The sequence below is a fragment of the Panthera onca genome, chromosome D1 (assembly GCF_046562875.1).
Source record: "Panthera onca isolate mPanOnc1 chromosome D1, mPanOnc1 haplotype 2, whole genome shotgun sequence".
NCBI lineage: Eukaryota > Metazoa > Chordata > Mammalia > Carnivora > Felidae > Panthera > Panthera onca.
Window position 1 is genome coordinate 45388396 of NC_138348.1, and position 13237 is coordinate 45401632.

General features: G+C 35.7%; 1 protein-coding gene across 5 annotated transcripts in view; it reads left to right on the forward strand.

Annotated features, from left to right (window-relative positions):
* BTBD10 (BTB domain containing 10) overlaps nt 1-13237 on the forward strand; it is an 86331-nt gene that overhangs the window by 7556 nt on the left and 65538 nt on the right. The gene's annotated exons all lie outside the window — the stretch shown is intronic.

Sequence of the window (13237 nt, forward strand, 5' to 3'; positions counted from 1 at the left end):
AACTATGCATAACACTTTTCTGAGGCCATTTTAATTATAATCCTACTTTTCTGCTTGTACTACCCTACTTGGGATCATTTAGATCTGAGTTTAAACAGAGATGTTAGCTCTGTGAGGTTACTTAACCTCTATGAGCCTTTGTTTCCTCACATGAAAAGTGGAACTAGAACACAATTGTCATGAGTTTAAGAATGAAATAAAAAAAACTTATGTAAAAGTGCCACGTAAATAGTAAAGTGACTATCACTTGTTAGTACGTTTTTCTGTGCTTATGCTTCAAAAATAGCACACATCCATCAGGGTAAATTTACATCTAGCTATCTCTCTTGGATAGAAACAAGTTCAAATGGCTGTTTACAGCTTCGCTATATGGCTCTTCCACTAGAAATTATAAAGGTGTTTTTTTGTTGTTTTTTATTCTAGTCAGCACTGAACAATAGGAAGTTCTTTTTCTTGCTTTTCATGTAGGCATCCATTGACTGATGTCTGGAATTCTATGTAATTTGAATGCCAGATGGAATAGTAGCATATAGTAGAGTGAGATGGTTTGGCAATTTAAAAATCATTTATTTGGAATGTCTGGGTGGCTTAGTCAGTCAAGCATCTGTCTCTTGATTTCGGCTCAGGTCATGATCTCAGGGTCAAGAGATCTAGCCCCACATCTGGCTCCGTGCTGGGTGTGGAGTCTGCTTAAGTTTCTCTCCCTCTGTCTCTCAGCCCGTGTCCCATTTGTGCTCTTTCACTCTCTCAAAAAAAAAAAAAATTAAAAAAATAATCTGTTAGGATACTGTTATCTACTTCTAAAAAAATAAAATCATTTTTACCAATTTGGATTGTTTCCCTTTTGTTTCTTTGATGGTCACTGCTATAGCAGGTAAGTAGAAAATTATTCTACATTTTCTATTTGTAGACTACATTAAGTTTCACCTTAAAAATAAGTTTTAGGGGCGCCTGGGTGGCTCAGTCGGTTAAGCGTCCGACTTCAGCTCGGGTCATGATCTCACGGTCCGTGAGTTCGAGCCCCGCGTTCGGCTCTGGGCTGATGGCTCAGAGCCTGGAGCCTGCTTCCCATTCTGTGTCTCCCTCTCTCTCTGCCTGTCTCCTGTTCGTGCTCTCTCTCTCTCTCTCAAAAATAAATAAACATTTAAAAAAATTAAAAAAAATAAGTTTTAAAGCTCAGAAACCTCAGAATCTCAATCTGAGATCTCAGATACAAAATTGTACAAGAAAGTATTTTGATAATTTTCTTATTCTTGAATGATCATACAAATAGTGCTGAATTATTTTAAAGCTAATTATTTCATTCAGGGCAGCGTGCTTTATACAATGCAGGATTGAATTTGATTTTTCTCACATTTGGAGAGCAAACAACACACTCTGCTCAGCCCTTTTGGTTCCTCATTTGTTAATTGAGACTTTTCTTCAAGACGTTCCTGTAAGATGGTAATTGTGGGGCACTGTTGTTTCCTTCTTATTGAGTAGTCCACATTGTCTGAGTTTCTCTTTTAAAAGTTAATGCTGAGTTATTAGTGGTGGAATTATAAAACCATAATGCTGAAAATACTTGAAATCATTAATACTCTGATTTTTGGAAGAATAAATTGAAGTGCAGGATAAATCCTCTTACTTGATTTTGATAAAAGTTATTGGCTGGTAGTGGGAAAGCTGAGACTAGAATACAGATCTGCAAGTCTCCTGTTTCTGAGTGATTTATTTCAGTTATCTCCCTAGTGGGTTGCATGTACTTCTGGAAGTGTATGAAAAACTTGTTTGTTGTGCCATTTGAAAGAAAAAATAGAACTTCCATTTATATATACTTTACTCAGTCCCTTTTTTTATTTCCATTTTGTGTTTATGTAGTGTATTTATAATACTAGAAAGCAGTATATATGCATTATTTATATACATGTATGCATATGTTGTTGTTAAATTAGTTGAACTCAACATTAAGAAAGGGGTAAAAGTGTCATTTTAGAAGAAAAGTGGTGTGACATCTTTCATTGCTTTCATTTGTCATTCATTAGTGACTGATAAATTTAACAGTAGTCTTGAACACTTGTTGGTTTTGAAATTGTTTTACAATGAGCACTTTGAAAAATTACTTATAAAAGTATATTTTTGGAAGTAATTTCTTTTCGACCAAAAAAGTATAATGCAGTGCATGCAATTTGGGACATTTAGCAAAGAGCAAGGAAGAAAATAGCACTGAAATCCCATGACCCAAAGATTATGGCTTCCAGAATCTGTCGGTCAGTCTGTCTGCCTCTGTCTTTTTACACACGCACACACACACACACATTTATTCTCTATGTAACGACTTAAAAATTTTAAGAAATTGAAAGAAAATTTGAATAATATAACAGATATGTAATTAGATTTAAAAATTAACATTTCTTCCCTCCTCTTTCCTTTCCCCTTCCTCTTATCATAAATGCTTTGATAAACAATATTTGTAGGATAAAATTTTAAAAGGGTTCTTGTGTCAAAGTGTATGATATCCTACAAGTTTTACAATTTATATTCCCACAAGCTTGAGTAGCCATCTTCTCTATACTTAAGCCATCACTGTTTGTCATTAAACCAACCAGCAAACCTTTGGCGATTTGATGGGTTAAACATCTCAGATTTAACTTGGGTTTCTTATATTACTAGTGAGGTCGAATATTTCTTCTTTTCCCCTTTTGGCCACTCATATTCTTTTTGTAAATTGCTAGTTCGTGAACTTTGCCCATTTTTCCATCATAGTATTCAGGTACTTTAATATGGATATATAAATATTCTCTATATATTTAAGATTTTAATTTTTTATTTTGTATGTAAAATCTTTTATAGTTTTCTTTGAGTTTTATGTAGTCTAACCAATCCTTCTTGAAGCCTGTGTGCCATCCTAAATCTGATCCCTGATGAAGTTTTTACTAGTTTTTGTTGAGAATATTAGCTTAAATTGGCTGGCAGCACATTCCTGTTTCTCATACTAGCAGTTTTTGGCTTGATGGTTTTGTTTTGTTTTTTTTCTGAGACTTGGAAAGGCTTAGATACCCCTTCTTTATTCTGAGTCAGATAATTATTCACTTATATTTTCTCCTTGATTTTGTTGTGATTTTATGTTGTACTTTGAAATTTTTAATGTGAAATTTGGAAAGGATCTTCTGCTCAAATAGGTAAGCAGTTAATTTTTTTTAGAACCTGTATCTAACCTTGAATCTGTCTGTAATCCAGCTATCTAACTCTTACTGATTTGAAATGCTACCACTAGCACTTTTTATTTTCTGGGAATAGCATTTTAATTGGTTGTGTATTAAGTTTGAGAGACAGTGTATATATATAGTATGTTGGAAAAAACACTGAATTTGACTATAGCGGTATGTATCTGTGTCCTAGCTTATTTATTAGCTATATGACATTAGGCAAATAACATAATCCCTTTAAGCCTAAGCCAGTTTCTCAATTTTTTAGAAAGGCATCAGTAGAAGACCTCTCTTGTGTCTTATAGGATTGATATGTGGATTAGCATAGATAATATATGTGAAAATCCAACCTGTTATCCAAGGTTTCCTGAATTAGATGCATCTAGCCCCTGTACCTCCATCCTACTTGAAAAATCTCAGTAAATATTTTGCTGTAGTTCACTTAATGCTGAAACATATTTAACCTACCACTAGTCTGGTAAACTTCCCAAATGAGGATAGCTTCACCTTTTTCTTCAAGAACCCATTTTGATAATGTCTTGGTCATTGCTTACTATTCTAGATGGAGGTATTTAATAGGACTGGAATGCATTTGAGTGACATGGCAGTCCTTTTCATTGCTACTAAATCTGCACTTACATTTATAATGTGCATCTACTGTTTATTTAAACAAAACCAAAGAAACTGAGTGTTGCAGTTTAGAACATGCTAATAGTAGGCCTTTTATTTACTTAGAGTATATAAATTAACACAGTGTTCAAATATCAAAACTATATTAAAAGAATACTCAAAAACCTTCCTTACATCTGTATTGCTTTCACCCCATTTCCATCTGTCCCTGTAGGTAACCATTTCTATTAGTGTCTTGTTTATCTTTCTAGAGTTCTTTTTGCAAAAATAAATAGATGTATATTTGTGTTTATGTATAGATATATGTATATAATTTGTTCAGAAAAAAAAAACAAACCGTATCCTACTTGTTCTTCACTTCCCCCCCCCCCCATCTAATAATATATCTTGGATATGATCGATAATTGTACATGGGGATCTCCCTTATTCTTTTTTATAGATGCATAGTAGTTCATTCTGTCGATGTACCAGTTTATTCAGTTAGCCTCTTTTGACGCACATTCAGATTGCTTTCAGTTTCGTGCCATTACAAATAATGCCACAGTGAATATATTTTGAATATTTTGTTTAGTATTTGTGGAGTTGTATCTTCAGGCTAGATTTTTGCAAGTGGGACTGGTAAACATTTGTATAATTTAGATATTATAAAATTTTTCTCCATGGGGGTTATATTGTTTTTCATTAGCAGTGTATGAGAATGTAGAGAATATCTGTTTCTCCTCAGTCTTACCAACACAGTTTATGGTCAGAATTGGAGATATTATTTTGCATTTCTCTTATGAGTTAGGTTGAACATACTTTAATAGATTGAAGGCCATTTACCTTTATTTTTCTGATAATTTCCCATGTCTTTTGAACATTCTCTATTTCTTGTGGGGGAGAGCTGTGGGGTTTTTTCTCTTTTTAAAGAGCTTTTTATATAGTGAAAAGTATTTTTTAAGTTTTGTTATTTCTGCTGCTTTTTGTAGTACAATGGTGTTTATTTTTATGTAGACAAATAAGAAAGGCTTTACCTTCTTCCAGATTATAAAGGAAATCACCTATTTTTTTTCTAGTATATGTATGATTTCAGTTTTTATAATAGCTGATCCATTCGGAGTTTATCCTAGTATTTGTGAGGTACGTGTTCAATTTTAAGTTTTCCCAAATGTTATTTATCCATTTGTCCCAATACCACTTATTAGTGTCTGTCTTTTCCTCAAGTGATTTGAGAAACCACTTCTTTATCATATATAAAATTTCATCATGTTTTAGGGATCTATTTCTGGACCTTTTATTCTGTTCTGTTGTTTTGTCTGTCTATTCATATACCAGTGTCACAGACTTTTAGTTTTTGTAATAAGGCTCAATGATCTCTGAATATAAGTAATTTTATTATTTGTTAAATTTATTTTTTAACGTTTATTTTTGAGAGAGGAAGAGAGAGCTCAAGCCAGGGAGGGGCAGGGGGGGCGGGGACTGAGGATCGGAAGCAGTCTCTGCTGTCAGCACGGAGCCTAACATGGGGCTTGAACTCACAAACAGCAAGATCATAACCCAAAGTCAGATATTTAACCGACTGAGCCACCCAGGCGCCCCGAAAATAATTTTTATTTTATTTATAAGTGGAACATTACCTGTAATATTAAGATACAAAGATATGTATAGTGTGTGTGTGCAAGTAATTTGTCTCAAGGCAAATTTTAGATTCCTTAAAATGAAACATTTAGAGGACAAAACTATTTTGGTGGGGGAGGCTCTGATATTCTGCCTCTAATTGTGCTGGCATATATGATAGTTAGTAGCCACATATCGCTTTTTAAATTTAGATTAATTAAAATGGAAAATTAAAAATTTCCTCAGTTGTACATTCTAAGTGCTTAATAGCCACATATGGCTAGTTGCTACTTTTTGTACAGTGTAGACATAAGCCATTTTCATTAAAACACGAAGTTTTGTTGGGTAGCACAACAGTCCAGAACTTGAATATACTTATGGCCTTTTCTGGCCTGTTGAGTTGATGGCAGATAAACAAGCAAAAATCTGAAAGGAATAGAGGGTAGCAGGGATAATGAACAGGGCAAAATGGAACAGTATAATAAAGGTTATATGAAGGAAATATATAACTTATTTAAAAAGTCTCAGAAGAAAAAAAATATTTTTTAAAGGGTCATGGAGGAAAAAAGAAAACAATTAAGAGTCTTTGTTTAAAGGGTGCTTGTTCTTAGGAGTTGAATGTAATCTCCTTTGATTTAGGCACTTCATCAGCTTATTGGAGATTTGCCTATATTAAATTTTATGTCAAGGTGATTTGTTCAATTAAGATGTTTCCAGTTTTGAATGCAATACTATTTGGTCATACAAGAAAAGGAAAAATAGGGACATATGAACAGAAAACAAAACTTAAAATTTTTTTAGAATATTAAAAAAATCATAGGTCTTTTGTGAGTTTTAAGAATTTAGCACTATAAACAGCATCTAGTTCTTTACAAATGCTATCCATGTAATGCAGGTACTTAGAAAATGCTTAAGATGTGGAAAGATTTTCAAACATTCATTGATCTGTTTAAGATGGGATAAAACAAACATTTCTTGAAGTGTTAGTGCCTTGACTAAGAAGTCAGCAAAATTTGAATAGAAATTCTATGGGGCGCCTGGGTGGCTCAGTTGGTTGAGCGTCCGGCTTCGGCTCAGGTTTTTTGGTTTTTCAGGTTTTCGGCTCACAGTTTTTGAGTTCAAGCCCCACATTGGGCTCTGTGCTGACATCTCAGAGCCTGGAGCCTGTTTCAGATTCTGTCTGTCTGTCTCTCTCTCTCTCTCTCTCTCTCTCTCTGCTCCTCCCCTGCTCACATTCTATCTCTCTCTCTCTCAAAAATAAATATTAAAAAAAATTAAAAAAAAGAAATTCTCCATTTTTAAGAGTCTCTTATGCTTTGATGGGGGGTGGGAGGGAGGGGAGGGTGGGTGATGGGTATTGAGGAGGGCACCTTTTGGGATGAGCACTGGGTGTTGTATGGAAACAAATTTGACAATAAATTTCATATATTGAAAAAAAAATTCTATAGAAGTTGTAAAATCAATTACCTCAAAGATTTTATCTCCAAGTAGCCTCTGGAAGATCAGGGGCTGAATGTGAGTTGGCATTGGAAGTTTTACATTTTGGTGGATTAAATAAGGAGGCCTTTTAAATAGCCAAAGAACTTTACTTTTAATGGAAATTCCATGCAATTTTATTAAATCTGTGACTATCTCTAGCGGTTAGCAAAACATCTGAAGAAATGTTAAGTACCTAATGAATACATTTTGAACGAAAGCATAAATCATTTAAATTTGATATCATGGAACTAGTTACACAAAATTTAGTCAGACATAATCTAGTATAAAAATAACCTGAATAAACTTCTTAACTTTATTCACTTGCCTTACTTTAACTGTATCCAATCAGAGAAGGACAAGCCTTGACAATTGAAAGGGCTTCCTTCTGTGAAATTGACCCACAGCTTTAAGGAATATTTTGGGGAAACTTAAGGGTTATTTGATAATATTATTTAAAATGTTTTCAGGGCTATTTCCTATACTTTCCCTCCTTTAACCCCACTTTCTTAGTGTATATCTCCTGAGAGCAAGTATTGACAATAAAAATTGAATTGTTATAATTTTTGCTCATTTGAGGGTAGGATTCACATGATTGGTGCTCTTTACCATAACTAAAACATGGGTATAATTATATGGTACTATTCTTTTTTAATACAAGCAACTAAGTTTAAGACTGTCCAAAAATCTTCATAATTTATATTTCCCCTTTACTAATAGATTGTGTTAAATGAAATTTCTTTCATCTTAATGTTAAAACATTTTGTAAAAGCTTATATATCAGTTGTACTAAACTGTGGGGACACACTTGAATCATACTTTCTTCTTGTCCTTAAGGATCTTACAGTTTAATATAAGACACGTGGCAGAAACATTCTACCAGTGCATAATGATGGGGCTTAGCACATGCTACCCCAAAATGTGGTACCTTGGCATATTGATTACTTTAAGCTGAGGGAATGTGAGAAATGGCATGTGTAGGATGGACTTTCTGACCTGTCCCTAAAGCAAGTCAAAAAACCCTCATGAGAGGTATCTTCCTTTATCCAGAGGAAAGGATTATTCTTCTCTCTGAAGATGAAGAGATACAGAGAAGAATCTGAGGAACAGGCAGTTTGCTACACTTAGCTCATACTCTGTCCTGTTACATCTTTCCACAACTTTCCACTCTTCATCACATAAGAACTAAATAAGAACCCTCAGATTAATGATTTCTTCAGGTTTTAATTTCTTTATGAACGCTCCAGTGTCATGTAAAATTTATATTAAACAAATCTGTATGCTTTTCTTCTGTTAATCTGTCTTTTGTTACAGGGGTTTCAGTTGAGAACTTCCAAGGGTAGAGGAAAAAGATATTTTCCTCTTCTATAATATGTATTGACATATTGTAGAAGCAGTCAGAAACAAACAAACAAAAACTACACTTAAGCAAGTAAAATTAAACAGGGAAGATAATTTCTGTAACAGAGCCACCTCCAAGTACTTTATTGTAGATAATGCTGTATTATGCAAACAGCATGTGTTATACTCAAATACTATAAGGAATATAGTGAAAAGTCTCATTCCAGCCTTTCTGCAGAGGCAACTTTGTCATAAGTTTTATGTGATATTTATAATGATTTTAAAAACATATGCATGCATGGGTATATATATTTTATTTATTTTTAAAGTAAGCCCTATGCCCAACAAGGGCCTTGAACTCACAACCCGAAGATCAAGAGTCACATGCGCTGCTGACTGAGCCAGCTAGGCACATCGTGTTTGGTTTGCATATGTATTTTTATTTTTAAATTTAATTAAATTTTTTATTTTTTTAAGTTTATTTTTATTTATTTTGAAAGAGAGAGAGCAAGTGGGGGAGGGCAGAGAGAGGGAGAATCCCAAGCCCCATTGTGGGGCTCAAACTCACAAACTGTGAGATCATGACTTGAGCTGAAGTCAAGAGGCAGATGCTTAACCAACTGAGCCACTCAGGTACCCCTGCATATGAATTTTTAAAACATACTGAGGTACATAATGCACATCTGTACCTTGCTTTTTAATGTAGCAATGTATCTTGGAATATTTTCCTTATTAGTATACATATTATCTATCTCATTTTTACTGATTGCATGATATTATGCAGAGTTTTAACCAGTTTGTTTTTGATGAACATTTAGATTGGTTTCAGGTTTTTGCTGTGACAAATGTGTGAAGTCAAGGAGAGAAAATAGATGTATGCTTTTTGTGTGTATGTGTATGTTAGTATAGTGGTATGTATAATTAGAACAAGGGCTGAGCAGAATCTTAAGCTTTTAGTGTAATACATAGATAGAATATATTGGATAATATGGCAGACAGACTCTGAGGTAGTTCCTCTGATCCCTGCTTGCTGGTGTTCATGCCCTTTAGTGTGAGCAGAATATGTGATTTCCTTTTAGCCAGAAGAATATGCTAAGGGTAATGAGATGTTCCCTAATTATAAAACTCCATTTTGCCAGCATGTTTGCTATCTCTCCATCATTAGTTTTGAATCCTACTACTATGAGGAAATGAACTATTACAATCACAGTAAGCTTGGAAGTGGATCCTTCTCTAGTTGAGCCTCCAAATAAGGATCTGGTCATGGTTGACACCTTCATTGTGGCCTTGCAGAGGACCCAGCTAAACTCCGCCAGATTCCTGACCAGCAGAAACTGAGAAAATAATATGTGTGCTGTAAACCATTGGGTGGGTTTATGGTAATTTGTTATGTCGCAGGGGACTTTTATCTCCAAAAGAGAGAATTTTAAAATTTTAAGCTTCTGGGATATAGCAGGAATGCTATGATAAAAATAACTGAAGGAGTTTTTGCTGAGGTTAGAAACGAGGATGGTTGGTTTGTTCTTCCATGCATTAAAATTTATGGGTAAGCTAACAGTGAAATAATTGTTTTCATCTAAGTATTATAGGAATGACACAAGGTTTTGATTTAGATGCTAAAAGTGTTATCAGCAGTTTTGTCTAAAGTGCGTGGTTTTTTGATGACCCTGAAAAGTCTAAGGTATTTTTGATGTTAAGTAGAACAGGGAGGGTCAGTTCCCTGGAGAAATAAAGATAATTGAAAGTGAGTAGAAATCCTATCCCTCCCTAATCATTCATCCCCTGCTCCTGTGTTGTGATTATTTTAGCGTTTTTTTTGTGTGTTTTTTTTTGAACCGGGACATGGATGATACCCGTTTCATCTTTTTATTCCAACCATCTAGCACATTATAGGTGCTCATTAATTGTTGAGCAACTTCCTAGGAATTCTCATTTTCTGTGATCTCAAAAGGCAACTAGAAAGTCACGAATGAGCTAATGAGATATACAAAATTCACATTCAGTAGTCTATTAGAGAAAGTCAGCAATGTGCCCAGCACTGTGTTACTATCTAAGGTTTCCTGACTCATATTTTTTTAAAGTTTATCTATTTATTTTGAGAGAGAGAGCAAGCGTATGTGCTTGAGCAGGGGATGGGCAGAGAGGGAGAGAGAATGCCAAGCAGGCTCCTTGCTGTCAGCGCAGAGCCTGACTCAGGGCTCAGACTCATGAACTGTGAGATCATGACCTGAGGCAAAATCAGGAGTCAGAGGCTTAGCTGACTGAGCCACCCAGGTGCTCCCTGACTCATCTATTTTTTATAACAATTTGATTGGAAGTTATAGGTAATAGAGAAAATAATGGTAATGAGAATTATGTTATTTTTTCACATTTAAGGAAATTGAGGACTTGGAGGTTAAGAAGCTTCTACAAAGTCATACGACTAGTTTTTCTGATTCCAAAATCTTTTTGTCTTAGTCACTTAGTATTGTGGCAGAAGTAGAAAGGTTCCCACCAGTTTTCATTATCAAAAGTTATGTGTGTCATTATGGCAGTGAGCAGTGGGAAGATAGCTAGAAGTATCCTTGATGGTAATGGGGACAATATGATTTAGGTTTTTTGATTAAAACTTGGTTTAAATATGTCATGCTAATATGTTTGATAATTATAAGTATTAAACATCTCTGCTAATTTTTTCACTTTCTTTTTGAATTTCTTTGTAAATTTACATCCAATAAAATTCTCTTTCTGGTGTACAGGTCTTATGAATTTTGACAAAGGCATACAGTTGCATAACTACCACCACCGCAATCCAGATATAGAATAGTTCCATCACCCCCCCCCCCAAAATTAACTTGTGCTGTCCCCGTGTAGTTCCCCAAGCCCTAGGCCCTGGCTGTTCTGTTCTATATCCCTGTCTTCTCAAGAATGTTATACAAATGGAATCGTCTGGTATGGAACCTTTGAGTCTGGTTTCTTTAGCTTACCATAACACTTTTGAGATTCCATTTTGTTGAGTGTATCAGTAGTAACTCTAATTACTTACATGTTGTATTGTTAGATGCTTTCCCACCTGTGTTTACAGATAACATCCAGTCTTTGTTTCTCTGTAGTCTATGGATTGGGTAATTTCTACTGATCTGTTTTCAAGTTCCCTTATTTTTTTCCTCATCTTGTGTGCTGTTTTGCCCATCTAATGAAATTTTCGTTTTAGTTATTCTTTCCAGCTACAGCTGAAGTTTTCATTTTTTGATAATTTTCATTTATTGAGAATCCCTTTCTGCCATTCATCAAGACCACCTTCTTATTGTAGTTCTTTGAATATATTCCTTTAATTGTTTAAATATGTGGTTTGAAGTCATTCACTAAATCCTATATCTGGGCCTACCTGGAGTCACTTTCTGTTGATTGCTGTTTTACTTTCTTATTTCTTTGCATCGCATAATTTTTGGCAGAAACCAGGGTATTGATTATAATGTTCTTATGAGTATTGTTGTTTTGTTCTAGTGGACCATTAAGTTGCCTGGACTCAATCGCAAACATTGTTTCCCAAGCAGTGTATACCATCTGATATCTGTGCTTAGTTCTTACTTCTTCCAGCTACTTGGTTTTTAGTATGGTCTCCTGGGAGTGAGTGGAGGAAAGTGCTCCCGCCACCTGTGTAATTTGGTGATCAGCCAAAAATTTGGGCCTAGATTACATTCACATTTTGGAGCTCACCCTCCCTGTACTTCCTCTACTTTTGGATATTCCCTTTTAATTTCTAGCTTCTCTGGCTCTGGTGGTTTCTGTCCTCTGACACTCTTAAGCCAATAAAGGTTTCAGCTTTCTTCTGCTTGGGCTGTGTATGGTTGGGCCTGCACTCGGTTTAAAAAGCATCAAACTCCTAGATCTTATGCCATGCAGCTTTCAAGGGTAAATTCCTCTGTAGTCTACCACAGAGGGCCTGGAGTCTCTCCTCCATGCATGTGTAATTTAGCCTAGTAGAATTTATGTTTAGATTTTGGGCCATACCTCTGTGTGGTTCTTTCACTTCCACTATGTCTGACTTAAATTTCCAGCTGCACTTCTAGTTCTGAATTGTTTTCTCTACTACTTTGAGCTGTATGGCTGGCTGGTTTCCTTCACCATATTTCTAGGGGATTGGGAAGGGCACTCAGCATAAGAACTTCATCTGAACACAAAATTCTGTTACCTTTCAGAATATGCTCTTCTTTCACTACTTTATGCTTTGGGATATTTGCCAGTGCTTTTAAACAGTAGTTTTAAAAATATTTTATCCAGGTTTACAGGGGGCCTGGGTGGCTCAATTGGTTAGGTGTCTGAATTCGGCTCATGTCACCATCTCACGGTTTGTGGGTTTGAGCCCCACGTCGGGCTCTGTGCTGACAGCTCAGAGCCTGGAGCCTGCTTCGGATTCTGTGTCTCCCTTTCTCTCTGCCCCTTCCCTGCTTGAACTCACTCTCTCTCTCTCTCTCTCAAAAATAAACATTAAAAAAGTATTTTCTCAAGGCTTAAATCATTGTTATCTGTAGGAGGCTCACATGATTGCTTAACTTGGCTGCCTGTACAGGTTTCTTTTCACCCCTCTGGTTTACTTTTCTTTTAAAAGTTGCTTCTAGGGGCATCTGGATGGCTCAGTCAGTTAAGTGTTGACTCTTGATCTCAGCTCAGGTCATGATCTCAGGGTTCCTGAGATTGAGCCCCATGTTGGGCTCTGTGCTGACAACGCAGAGCCGGCTTGGGATTCTCTCTCTCCCTCTCTTTGCCCCTCCCCACCTCTCAAAATAAATAAACTTTTAAAAAGTTGCTCTCACCTGTTGTTTTTATTATTTTTTAAGTTTATTTATTTTGAGAAAGAGCAGAAGGGACAGGGAGAGGGAGAGAGAGAATCCCATCAGGCTCCACACTGTCAGTGCTGAGCCCGACAGGGGGCTCAAACTCACAAAGTGTGAGACCATGACCTGAGCTGAAATCAAGAGTCTGAGGCTTAACGGACTGAGCCAGCCAGGCAACCCCCTCCTCCC